Here is a 14,480-nt window from a genome sequence, read left to right on the forward strand (position 1 = left end):
AACATGCTCTACAGTCATTACATTAGCAGGTTATTTTATGTGAGCCAGAAGTGTGAAGTGGAGACAACCATAGACAACTAGGAATGTGTGTGTGTATCACTACATTGCCACTAACAGTTGAGGGTGTCGAGAAGGAACTATTTCCCTGTTTAACCACTAGGTATTATGACACTTCCATTGTGGGGTTCTAAGTGGTAATGATGAGCCGAAATCCACTTAGCCTAATTACTGTTTTCTGGCACATTCTTTATTTTCTCTTGCGTGTTTCCTATAGCCCATAGCCAGCCATGGTGCATAGGCTATTTACTATGCTTTGTTTGACGTTTGAACAGCAAGTGTTGACTAGTTCATAAAAGGTGTCGAACTCACTGAATAAAGTTGATCTCCTGCACTACCATTCAAAAGTTGGGGGTCACTTAGAAATGTACTTGTTTTTGAAAGAAAAGACATTTTTCTGTCCATTAAAATAACATCAAATTGATCTGAAATACAGTGTAGACATTGTTCATGTTGTAAATGACTATTGTAGCTGGAAATGGCTGTTTTTTTAATGGAATATCTACATAGGCGTACAGAGGCCCATTATCAGCAACCATCACTCTGTGTTTCAAGTAACAGACACATCTCAACATCAACTGTTCAGAGGAGAACATGTTCAAATTGCTGCAAAGAAACCACTACTAAAGGACACCAAGAAACTTGCTTGGGCCAAGAAACACGAGCAATGGACATTAGACCGGTGGAAATTTGTGCTTTGGTCTGGGGTTCAAATTTGAGATTCTTGGTTCCGACCGCCTTATCTTTGTGAGACGCGGTGTGGGTGAACAGATGATCTCTGCATGTGTATTTCCCATCGTAAAGCATAGAGGAGGAGGTGTTATGGTGGGTGCTTTGCTGGTGACACTGTCTGTGATTGATTTAGAATTCAAGGCACACTTAACCTGCATGGCTACCACAGCATTCTGCAGCGATATGCCATCCCATCTGGTTTGGGCTTAGTGGGACTAGCATTTGTTTTTCAATGGGACAATGACCCAACACACCTCCAGTCTGTGTAATGGCTATTTTACCAAGAAGGAGAGTGATGTAGTGCTGCATCAGATGACCTGGCCTCCACAATCCCCCACCCTCAACCAAATTGAGATGGTTTGGGAGGAGTTGGACCACAGAGTGAAGGGAAAGCAGCCAACAAGTGCTCAACAAGTACTCCTTCAAGACTGTTGGAAAAGCATTCCAGGTGAAGCTGGTTGAGGAAATTCCAAGTGTTAAAGCTGTTAAAGGCGAAGGGTGGCTACCTTGAAGAATCTAAAAAATAAAATATATCTTGATGTATTTAACACTTTTTGGGTTACTATATGATTCGATGTGTGTTATTTCACAGTTTTGATGTCTTCACTATTATTCTACAATGTATAAAACAGTACAACATAAATAAATAAAACTTTAGGTGATCTAAAACTTTTGTCTGGTAGTGTATATTGCAGTAAAACTGTAAATCAGACTTTCATCTCTAGGAAAGACAGGTTTAATGTTAAAAAAGGTTTAATGTTCTCCGCTTAGTAAATAGTCTTACACAACATTACACATGTTCAGTAATTAAATTGTAGTTTCTACTCAATACCACAACTCATTTTACCAATCTGGGGGGTAAAGTATTAAATACATTTGCTGCGTATTTCGGATGGAATCAAGGCATTAGAATGTGACTGAGGCAACTAAAATAGAGCATGTTAATAATGGTATATTCTCTAGACTGACATAACATTTTGTTTGGAAAAAGACCCCAGTCTTACCCAACCCACTGCTGTGGCACATAGATGCCATTTTGGTTTGGGATTGTTACGAGAGTCAGCCTAAACTTTTGAAGGCTTCTTTTCTTTTTTGTCAGATTTGGATGAAGGTTGTTGTTTTCTCCTCAAACAATCCCTTCTTTCTCCACACTCTTTCTTTTTTATTCCTCCTCTCTCGCTTTCTCTCTACTGTCCTTTTGTTTTTCTTCCTATACCCTTCGTCTCTTTCTCTCTCTCTCTCTCTCTCTCTCTTGTTAGTTTGGATCCCGTTAGCTTTTGCAGAAGCAGCAGCTACTCTTCCTGGGGTCCACAAAACATCAAAAGTAACTTAACACTGATACACTGATAGACAAGGAAAGTCACACACATTTAAAATACAATGATATACAAATAATGCAACTAAAAAGTAATACAAACAGTACAACAACAAAATGATATATGGTATGTAATTTTGCTGTTGGTTGAGTAATTGGAGATGGAAGGGAGTTCCATGTGTGATTATGGCTATGTTTAAAACTGAGCATTGCCGGGAATTCGTTTTGGACTTGGGAACTGTGAAGAGACCGCTGGTGGCATATGTATGGGTGTCTGAAGAGACCCCTGGTGGCATGTCTTGTGGGGTATCTGAGCTGAATGTTATTTCATTATGCAGACAATCTGGCATTTTTGTCACAGTAATATTTCTCATAAAAATTACAAGAGAAGCAGTTAATCTCTAGTGTCAACCCTTAACCATGAAAGACTGGCATGCATGTTGTTGTTAGTTATTTATTTAACCAGGCAAGTCAGTTATTTACAATGACGGCCTACCAGGGAACAGTGAGTTAACAGCCTTGTTCAGGAGCAGAACGACAGATTTTTATCTTGTCAGCTCGGGGATTCGAGCCAGCAAACTTCCGGTTACTGGCCCAACACTAACCACTAGGCTACCTGCCGCCCTGAATGTGTGTGGTTAAGGGCAACGCATGCTGCTCTGTTTTGAGCCAGCTGCAGCTTTGCTAGGTTTTTCTTTGCTGCCATTGACCATATTACCGGACAGTAATCAAGATGGGACAAGACCAACCATTACAGTTGATTTTTGTGTAAAAAAACACAGAACCTCTTCTCTCTCTCTCTCTCTCTCTCTCTCTCTCTCTCTCTCTCTCTCTCTCTCTCTCTCTCTCTCTCTCTCTCTCTCTCTCTCTCTCTCTCTCTCTCTCTCTCTCTCTCTCTCTCTCTCTCTCTCTCTCTCTTCTCTGTGTTCAAATCAAATGTTATTTGTCACATACACGTGTTTAGCAGATGCTATTGCGGGTAGAGGTCGACCGATTATGATTTTTCAACGTCGACACTGATACCGATTATTGGAGGACCAAAAAAAGCCGATACCGATTAATCGGCCGATTTTTACAATATTCTTTTACATTTTTTAAAATTTGTAATAATGACAATTACAACAATACTGAATGAACACTTATTTTAACTTAATATAATACATCAATAAATTCAATTTAGCCTCAAATAAATAATGAAACGTTCAATTTGGTTTAAGTAATGCAAAAACAAAGTGTTGGAGAAGAAAGTAAAAGTGCAATATGTGCTATGTAAGAAAGCTAACGTTTAAGTTCCTTCCTCAGAACATGAGAACATATGAAAGCTGGTGGTTCCTTTTAACATGAGACTTCAATATTCACAGGTAAGAAATTTTAGGTTGTAGTTATTATTGGAATTATAGGACTATTTCCCTCTATACCATTTGTATTTCATTAAACTTTGACTGTTGGATGTTCTTATAGGCACTTTAGTATTGCCAGTGTAACAGTATAGCTTCCGTCCCTCTCCTCACTCCTCCCTGGGCTCGAACCAGGAACACAATGACAACAGCCACCCTCGAGTAGCGTTACCCATGCAGAGCAAAGGAAACAACCACAGGCTCAGAGTGAGTGACGTTTGAAATGCTATTAGCGCGCGCTAACTAGCCAGCCATTTCACTTCGGTTACCAGCCTCATCTCGGGAGTTGATAGGCTTGAAGTCATAAACAGCGCAATGCTTGATGCATAATGAAGAGCTGCTGGCAAAACGCACGAAAGTGCTGTTTGAATGAATGTTTACGTGCCTGCTTCTGCCTACCACCGCTCAGTCAGATACTTAGATACTTGTATGCTCAGTCAGATTATATGCAACGCAGGACACGCTAGATAATATATAGTAATATTATCAACCATTGTTTTTTATAAGATACGTTTAATGCTAGCTAGCAACTTACCTTGGCTTACTGCATTCGCATCACAAGTCTCCTTGTGGAGTGCAACGAGAGAGAGGCAGGTCATTATTGCATTGGACTTGTTAACTGTAAGATTGGATCCCCCCGAGCTGACAAGGTGAAAAGCTGTCGTTCTGCCCCTGAACGAGGCAGTTAACCCACCGTTCCTAGGCCGTCATTGAAAATAAGAATGTGTTCTTAACTGACTTGCCTAGTTAAATAAAGATTAAATAAAGGTGTAAAAAAAAAAAATCCGATTGTTATGAAAACTTGAAATCGGCACTAATTAATCTGCCATTCCGATTAATCGGGCGACCTCTAATTGCGGGTGTAGCGAAACGCTTGTGTTTCTAGCTCCAACAGTGCATTAATATCTAACAATACTCACAATCTAAAATGAATGAATGGAATATATAAGAATATAAATATTTGGACGAGCAATGTCAGAGGGGAATAGACTAAGATACAGTAGAATAGGACAGAATACAATATATACATATGAGATGAGTAATGGAAAATATGTGAACATTATTCAAGTGACTATTGTTCCAATTATTAAAGTGGCCAGTGATTTCAAGTCTATGCATTTAGGAAAGCAGCCACTAATGTGCTAGTGATGGCTATTTAACAGTCTGATTGATGGCCTTGAGATAGAAGCTGTTTTTCAGTCTCTTTGATGCACCTGTACTGACCTCACCTTCTGGATGATAGCGGGGTGGACATGCAGTGGCTCGGGTGGTTGTTGTCCTTGATGATCTTTTTGGCCTTCCTGTGACATCGGGTGGTGTAGGTTTCCTGGAGTGCAGGTAGTTTGCCCCCAATGATGCGTTGGGCAGACCACATCACCCTCTGGAGAGTTTTGCGGTTGCAGTCGGGGCAGTTGCCATACCAGGTGGTGATACAGCCCAACAGGAGGCTCTCTATTGTGAATCTGTAAAAGTTTGTGAGGGTTTTAGGTGTCAAGCCAAATTTCTTCAGCCTCCTGAGGTTGAAGAGGCGCTGTTGCACCTTCTTTACCACACTGTCTGTGTGGGTGGATGCCGAGGAACTTGAAGCTTTCCACGTTCTCCACTGCAGTCGATGTGGATAGGGGGTGCTCTCTCTGCTGTTTCCTGAAGTCCACAAGCAGCTCCTTTGTTTTGTTGACGTTGGGTGAGAGGTTGTTTTTCTGGCACCACACTCCCAGGGCCCTCACCTCCTCCCTGTAGGCTGTCTCGTCATTGTTGGGTGTCAGGCCTACTACTGTTGTGTCGTCTGCATACTGTAGTAGGCCTGATTACCAACAATGACGAAAGTCTTTTAGGTACTGTTATCAAGCTGCTGAGCAGTGCTGTTGATGGAGCTCATGGGGGAGGCAGGGTGAGACATGGGGAGGGAGGTAGGGGGGGAGGAGTCCTAGAAGCTCTGAAGCACAGTGGCACAAAATGCGGGCTCTTGACAAGGGTGTTTGTGTGTGTGGATGGGATGGGACTGGAGGGGGGGGGGGGGGGGCTTTCCAGCGTCAAGGTGATAGCGAAACTCTAACAAACATCAACATGTCAGACCAGTCACATGGGATGATGACGCCATATTCTGTAGCGGTTGTCGTAGTCCTACAGCTTTCTACCTCCACTGTAGCCACCGACAACACAGACCGCTACAGTATGGAGACTTAGGTCTCTTGATACTGACATACAGCTGCCAAATATGCAGCTACTTCCCCAGTCAACTAGTCAGTCACAGAGCAGGATGTGTTGTAGAGTTTATATGTGTTGTTAGAGGGAAGAATCCTATCTGGAGATAAGTACTCTGCAACTCAAACGTTCACTCAAATCTCCCATTGACATCAATGCATGACTTGTGTGAGAGAAAATCAAGTTTCCAGCCTACTGAGAAAGGCTAAGTCCATGGACATATCTGAAATGGCACCTTATGATCTGGCCATGGTTTTATCAAGGATCGGAACACTGAAAGATAGTGAGAGATGGCGAGACTTGAGAGAGAGACCGAGAGGGAGAGAGAGTGAAAAGGTCTGAGGTGGAGAAAGACCGGGAAAGAGAGAGAGTGCAGGAGAGACTGAATCCCTCCACCTGGAGGAGCATTAGATCAGGCCTCTCTGATACATCTCCCCACTGCTCCAATCCCCTCTGCTGAGCGGCTGTATCCTTTCCACCGTATGTCATCCTGTAACAACCTGTTATCCGTCTCCAGTCTAACATGCAATTTTCATCGGCCACGTTGCAAGCGTGAGCATTGCAAAATAAATGTACAAGCGTGTCTGCATAGCCATGTGGTATGTGTTACTGCAAAGCCGCACGCGACAAACTGGCAGTGGTGAGAAAAGTACTTGACTAAAAGTTTAGATACCTTAATAAAAAGTCAGTCAGTGAAATTCTACTTGAGTAAAAGTCTAAAAGTATTTTGGTTTTAAATGTATTCAAGTATCAAAAGTAAAAGTATAAATCCTTTAAAATCTGTATATCAATCAAATCAAAATGATGTTTCCACCTCCATGCTTAACGGTTGGGATGGTGTTCTTGGGGTTGTACTCATCCTTCTTCTTCCTCCAAACATGGCGAGTGGAGTTTAGACCAAAAAGCTCTATTTTTGTCTCATCAGACCACATGACCTTCTCCCATTCCTCCTCTGGATCATCCAGATGGTCATTGGCAAACTTCAGACGGGCCTGGACATGCGCTGGCTTGAGCAGGGGGACCTTGCGTGCGCTGCAGGATTTTAATCCATGACGGCGTAGTGTGTTACTAATGGTTTTCTTTGAGACTGTGGTACCAGCTCTCTTCAGGTCATTGACCAGGTCCTGCCGTGTAGTTCTGGGCTGATCCCTCACCTTCCTCGTGATCATTGATGCCCCACGAGGTGAGATCTTGCATGGAGCCCCAGACCGAGCGTGATTGACCGTCATCTTGAACTTCTTCCATTTTCTAATAATTGTGCCAACAGTTGTTGCCTTCTCACCAAGCTGCTTGCCTATTGTCCTGTAGCCCATCCCAGCTGTGTGCAGGTCTACAATTTCACCCTGATGTCCTTATCCTGATGTCCTTACACAGCTCTCTGGTCTTGGCCATTGTGGAGAGGTTGGAGTCTGTTTGATTGAGTGTGTGCACAGGTGTCTTTTATACAGATAACGAGTTCAAACAGGTGCAGTTAATACAGGTAATGAGTGGAAAACAAGAGGGCTTCTAACATGTCTGTGAGAGCCGGAATTCTTACTGGTTGGTAGGTGATCAAATACTTATGTCATGCAATAAAATGAAAATTAATTAGTTAAAAATCATACAATGTGATTATCTGGATTTTTGTTTTAGATTCCGTCTCTCACAGTTGAAGTGTACCTATGATACAAAAATTACAGACCTCTACATGCTTTGTAAGTAGGAAAACCTGCAAAATTGGCAGTGTATCAAATACTTGTTCTCCCCACTGTACATGAATTTGTCCAATAGAATTGCACCCTAGATCAGCTACATGCAGGCATGAGTGTTCAAGGTGGTATTGAATGTGCGACTGGATGAATGGAATATGAATGACAGTCACCCAATATGCTGTATTAGAAATAAGGCCATGCTCTTATTTTTTTTAATCGTCCTTCCTCATCTTAAATGGCACTGACTGCCACTGATGTATGCTTAGGTGACTAAAGGTCTGTGCTTTTAAAGTAAGCCAATGTATAGATCAGAAACATTGCAGATAGAAATATACAGTATAGAGCTGATAGTATTTGTTATTCTTAGTACCATGTCTGTTCTAGATAACACATTTCTATCTAAGCACTCTATAAACATGGCACCCTTGTGAATAAGCCCCAGGTGAGGCTATCCACATCGCCTAGTGTTGGTTACCATGGTTACTCCCTCTCCCCATAGCAACAGGGAGCTTTAGCTCATACTTATCCAGAGAACCTTTATGATGATGTTGTTGTTGTTGCCCACTGTCTACATTGACGTTTGTTATTTGATGTCGTGCTGTCATCAGCCCCCAGGGCCAGTCAGATGTGTGTATCTGAGCGTTGGTGCAGCTGTGTGTGTTTTGGCCTGGCTGTAAGGATGTAACGAATCCCCACAGGTTCAAATGTTTAAGATGAGTGCATCGGTCTGTGGGACCCCAAACCGATACAAATTTAGCGTTCGTTGGTCAGAAAATCAATTCAAACGTTACAAATTGTCGTTTCACTGACATTTTGTGCTCATATTAATTTCTTTCTACCTTCCAAAAATACATCTCATATTTTGTGACTGTCCTCTCCTTCAGTGTATGAACTAAACATGTAACTGCGTTGACAGTCATTGATCTACAAGTCATTTTTGCATGCCAATCAACCCCGAGTCAAACTGTGCACTGTTGTAATTTGAATCAATGTAATTTGAATTTGAAAATTGTGTTTTTGCTTTAAACAATCAGTGTATATGGTCATTTTTAGATATACAGGGTAAAGTTGATCATTTCAAAACAAGGACAGCAATCACTTTTGTAAGCGGCACTACATGGTCCAAGCAGGAGGAGAAGCGCTCCATAGAAACTTCAGAACAGTCAAAACCATTCAATTTTGAGAACGGGGGTGAAATTCGAGGCTCTATATTCATTGGCTATGTCATAGATCATTTTTAAAGATAAATATCGACACATTACTAGCTCAGACAATTTTAATCTGAAAAAATGACAAGTAAGTGATGGTGAATTTCAGATCAAAAGTGAGGGGAGAAAAAAAACAGGCTGCGTTGCCCCCCCCCCCCAAAAAAATATATGATAGTGGGGTGGTAGATGCCCACTAGTCTCCCTTATGGCTCAGCTCAGGTGACTACATCCACCATAGACATATACACTGAGCGTACAAAACATTTCCATGACATGAATCCAGGTGAAAGTTATAATATCTTATTGATGTCACTTCAATCAGCATAGATGAAGGGGAGGAGACGGGTTAAAGAAGGATTTTTAAGCCTTGAGACAGTTGAGACATGGATTGTGTATGTGTACCACTCAGAGGGTGTATGGACAAGGCAAAATATTTAAGTGCCTTTGAAAGGGGTATGGTAGTAAGGTGCCAGATGCACTGGTTTGATTGTGTCAAGAACTGCAATGCTGTTGGGTTTTTCACGCTCAACAGTTTCCCTTGTGTACCAAGAATGGTCCACCACCCAAAGGCATCCAGCCAACATGGAGCAGCATCCCTGTGGAACGTTTTCGATGCCTTGTAGTCCCAACGATTTGATGCCACGACGAATTGAGGCTGTTCTGAGGCAAAATGGAGTGCAACTCAATATTAGGAAGGTGTTCCTAATGTTTCGTAAACTCTGTACATAATTTGCACACACACACACACACACACACACACACACACACACACACACACACACACACACACACACACACACACACACACACACACACACACACACACACACACACACACACACACACACACACACACACACACACAGAGAGAGAGAGAGAAGTCAGCTCAGAGCTCCATCAGCAGCAGATTTTAATTTAGAACGAAAAATGTATGTGTTTATGCAACAACTGTTAATGCATCAAATCTTATCGCATCAAACCGAATCGCATCGATTCGTTCCTCTAATCAAACCGAATCGCATTGAATCATTTCAAACCAAAATGTATCATTCCTGTATCGTATTGCAGAACAAGTATCTAGATGCATATCGAATCTTCTTGAAAGGGAAAGATGCACATCCCTACGTGCCTGGCTAATCATGAGGCCTCTTTTTCCTGTGTTTGTTGATAAGAAAAGGTGAGGGGGTAAGGGGGAGGGGTGAGCAGGGTTTGAGGCCCAGTTAGTTCAGTCATTAACCTAACCCTGGCCTACCACACCACATTTTCCACTGTCATTTTTATTTGTTTATTTCACTTGCTTTGGCAACGCCTACATAGGTTTCCCACGCCAAAAAGCCCCTTTGAATTGAGTTGAGTTGTTCACAATCCTCTAATGGAATGGATATTGTTAAGATGAACAGTCAACTCCTGATAACTACATGCTCTAGTTTAGTGCGTACTGTCTGTCACAACTGCCTCTGCTGCCAGGAGGTGACTGTACTACCTCTGTTACACCAAGTGATTAAAGTGTCTTTGACCTACTTAGCCTACCAATGTTTAGCACCAACTGGTTGCAGACAGGCACAAGCCAATATTTCAAGTCAGGATTGTTTGTGTGTACAGTATGTGTACAGTGTGTACAGTATATGTACAGTGTGTGTACAGTATGTGTACAGTGTGTACAGTATGTGTACAGTGTGTGTACAGCAGTGGTGGCTGCTGAGGGGAGGATAGCTCATAATAATGGCGAGAATGGAGTCAATGGAATGGTATCAAACACATAAAACACGTGGTTTCCATGTGGTTGATACCATTCCATTCCACCCACACTTTCTTTCTAAAATTATCTGCCGAAATTGTTGCCACCCCTATTACTAGCCTGTTCAACCTCTCGTGTCGTCTGAGATTCCCAAAGATTGGAAAGCAGCTGCGGTCATCCCCCTCTTCAAAGGGGAGGACACTCTTGACCCAAACTGCTACAGACCTATATCTATCCTACCATGCCTTTCTAAGGTCTTCGAAAGCCAAGTCAACAAACAGATTACCGACCATTTTGAATCTCACCATACCTTCTCTGCTATGCAATCTGTTTTCAGAGCTGGTCATGGGTGCACCTCAGCCACGCTCAAGGTCCTAAACTATATCTTAACCGCCATCGATAAGAAACATTACTGTGCAGCCGTATTCATTGATCTGGCCAAGGCTTTCGATTCTGTCAACCACCACATCCTCATCGACAGACTCGACAGCCTTGGTTTCTCAAATGATTGCCTCGCCTGGTGACCAACTACTTCTCTGATAGAGTTCAGTGTGTCAAATCGGAGGGTCTGCTGTCCGGACCTCTGGCAGTCTCTATGGGGGTGCCACAGGGTTCAATTCTTGGACCGACTCTCTTCTCTGTATACATCAATGAGGTCGCTCTTGCTGCTGGTGACTCCCTGATCCACCTCTACGCAGACGACACCATTCTGTATACTTCCAGCCCTTCTTTGGACACTGTGTTAACAACCCTCCAGGCAAGCTTCAATGCCATACAACTCTCCTTCCGTGGCCTCCAATTGCTCTTAAATACAAGTAAAACTAAATCCATGCTCTTCAATCGATCGCTACCTGCACCTACCCGCCTGTCCAACATCACTACTCTGGCCGGCTCTGACTTAGAATACGTGGACAACTACAAATACTTAGGTGTCTGGTTAGACTGTAAACTCTCCTTCCAGACCCATATCAAACATCTCCAATCCAAAGTTAAATCTAGAATTGGCTTCCTATTTCGCAACAAAGCATCCTTCACTCATGCTGCCAAACATACCCTTGTAAAACTGACCATCCTACCAATCCTCGACTTTGGCGATGTCATTTACAAAATAGCCTCCAATACCCTACTCAACAAATTGGATGCAGTCTATCACAGTGCAATCCGTTTTGTCACCAAAGCCCCATATACTACCCACCATTGCGACCTGTACGCTCTCGTTGGCTGGCCCTCGCTTCATACTCGTCGCCAAACCCACTGGCTCCATGTCATCTACAAGACCCTGCTAGGTAAAGTCCCCCCTTATCTCAGCTCGCTGTGTCACCATAGCATCTCCCACCTGTAGCACACGCTCCAGCAGGTATATCTCTCTGGTCACCCCCAAAACCAATTCTTTCTTTGGCCGCCTCTCCTTCCAGTTCTCTGCTGCCAGTGACTGGAACGAACTGCAAAAATCTCTGAAACTGGAAACACTTATCTCCCTCACTAGCTTTAAGCACCAACTGTCAGAGCATCTTACAGATTACTGCACCTGTACATAGCCCACCTATAATTTAGCCCAAACAACTACCTCTTCCCCAACTGTATTTAATTTATTTATTTATTTTGCTCCTTTGCACCCCATTATTTTTATTTCTACTTTGCACATTCTTCCATTGCAAAACTACCATTCCAGTGTTTTACTTGCTATATTGTATTTAGGAGGAGTAGGAGAACAGGACAGTATATGACAGGACAGGACAGTATATGACAGGACAGGGCAGTATATGACAGGGCAGTGTAGGAGAACAGGGCAGTATATGACAGGACAGGGCAGTATATGACAGGACAGGACAGTATATGACAGGACAGTGTAAGGAGAACAGGACAGTATATGACAGGACAGGGCAGTATATGACAGGACAGTATATGACAGGACAGGGCAGGATATGACAGGGCAGGGCAGGATATGACAGGACAGGGCAGTATATGACAGGGCAGTGTAGGAGAACAGGACAGTATATGACAGGACAGGGCAGTATATGACAGGACAGGGCAGTATATGACAGGGCAGGATATGACAGGGCAGTGTAGGAGAACAAGACAGGGCAGTATATGACAGGACAGGACAGGGCAGCATATGACATGACAAGGGAGTATAGGACAGGACAGGGCAGGATATGACAGGACAGTATATGACATGACAGGGCAGGGCAGGATATGACAGGACAGGACAGTATATGACAGGACAGTATATGACAGGACAGGGCAGTATCTGACAGGACTGGGTAGTATATGACAGGACAGGGCAGTATATGACAGGACAGGGCAGTATATGACAGGACAGGGCAGTATATGACAGGACAGTGTAAGGAGAACAGGACAGTATATGACAGGACAGTGTAAGGAGAACAGGACAGTATATGACAGGACAGGACAGGACAGTATATGACAGGACAGGGTAGTATATGACAGGACAGGGCAGGATATGACAGGACAGGGCAGGATATGACAGGACAGGGTAGTATATGACAGGACAGGGCAGGATATGACAGGACAGTGTAGGAGAACAGGACAGTATATGACAGGACAGTATAGGACAGGACAGGGCAGTATATGACAGGACAGGGTAGTATATGACAGGACAGTATATGACAGGACAGGGTAGTATGTGACAGGACAGGGCAGGATATGACAGGACAGGACAGTATATGACAGGACAGTATATGACAGGACAGTATATGACAGGGCAGTATATGACAGGGCAGTATATGACAGGACAGGGTAGTATATGACAGGACAGGGTAGTAGTGACAGGACAGGGTAGTATATGACAGGACAGGGTAGTATATGACAGGACAGTGTAAGGAGAACAGGACAGTATATGACAGGACAGGGCAGTATATGACAGGACAGGATAGTATATAACAGGACAGTGTAAGGAGAACAGGACAGTATATGACAGGACAGGGTAGTATATGACAGGACAGGGCAGTATATGACAGGACAGGGTAGTATATAACAGGACAGGGTAGTATATGACAGGACAGTATAGGACAGGACAGGGCAGTATATGACAGGACAGGGTAGTATATGACAGGACAGTATATGACAGGACAGGGTAGTATGTGACAGGACAGGGCAGGATATGACAGGACAGGACAGTATATGACAGGACAGTATATGACAGGACAGTATATGACAGGGCAGTATATGACAGGGCAGTATATGACAGGACAGGGTAGTATATGACAGGACAGGGTAGTAGTGACAGGACAGGGTAGTATATGACAGGACAGGGTAGTATATGACAGGATAGTGTAAGGAGAACAGGACAGTATATGACAGGACAGGGCAGTATATGACAGGACAGGGTAGTATATAACAGGACAGTGTAAGGAGAACAGGACAGTATATGACAGGACAGGGTAGTATATGACAGGACAGGGCAGTATATGACAGGACAGGGTAGTATATGACAGGACAGGGTAGTATATGACAGGACAGTATATGACAGGACAGGGCAGGGCAGTATATGACAGGACAGGGTAGTATATGACAGGACAGTGTAAGGAGAACAGGACAGTATATGACAGGACAGGGTAGTATATGAGAGGACAGGGCAGTATATGACAGGACAGGGTAGTATATGACAGGACAGTGTAAGGAGAACAGGACAGTATATGACAGGACAGTGTAAGGAGAACAGGACAGTGTAAGGAGAACAGGCAAGTATATGACAGGATAGGGCAGGATTGACAGGACAGGACAGGATATGATAGGACAGGACAGTATATGACAGGACAGTATATGACAGGACAGGGCAGTATATAATATAATAATAATAATAATATATGCCATTTAGCAGACGCTTTTATCCAAAGCGACTTACAGTCATGTGTGCTGACAGGACTGGGTAGTATATGACAGGACAGGGCAGTATATGACAGGACAGGGCAGTATATGACAGGACAGGGCAGTATATGACAGGACAGTGTAAGGAGAACAGGACAGTATATGACAGGACAGGGTAGTATATGACAGAACAGTGTAAGGAGAACAGGACAGTATATGACAGGACAGGGCAGTATATGACAGGACAGGGTAGTATATGACAGGACAGGGTAGTATATGACAAGACAGGGTAGTATATGACAGGAC

At 43.3% G+C, this 14,480-nt stretch overlaps 1 protein-coding gene across 1 annotated transcript in view; it reads left to right on the forward strand.

Moving 5' to 3' along the window:
* The window catches only part of LOC124048647 (aryl hydrocarbon receptor-like), a 70,944-nt gene that overhangs the window by 21,593 nt on the left and 34,871 nt on the right, over positions 1-14,480 (forward strand). The gene's annotated exons all lie outside the window — the stretch shown is intronic.

This window comes from Oncorhynchus gorbuscha, linkage group LG11 (genome assembly GCF_021184085.1).
Source record: "Oncorhynchus gorbuscha isolate QuinsamMale2020 ecotype Even-year linkage group LG11, OgorEven_v1.0, whole genome shotgun sequence".
Lineage (NCBI taxonomy): Eukaryota > Metazoa > Chordata > Actinopteri > Salmoniformes > Salmonidae > Oncorhynchus > Oncorhynchus gorbuscha.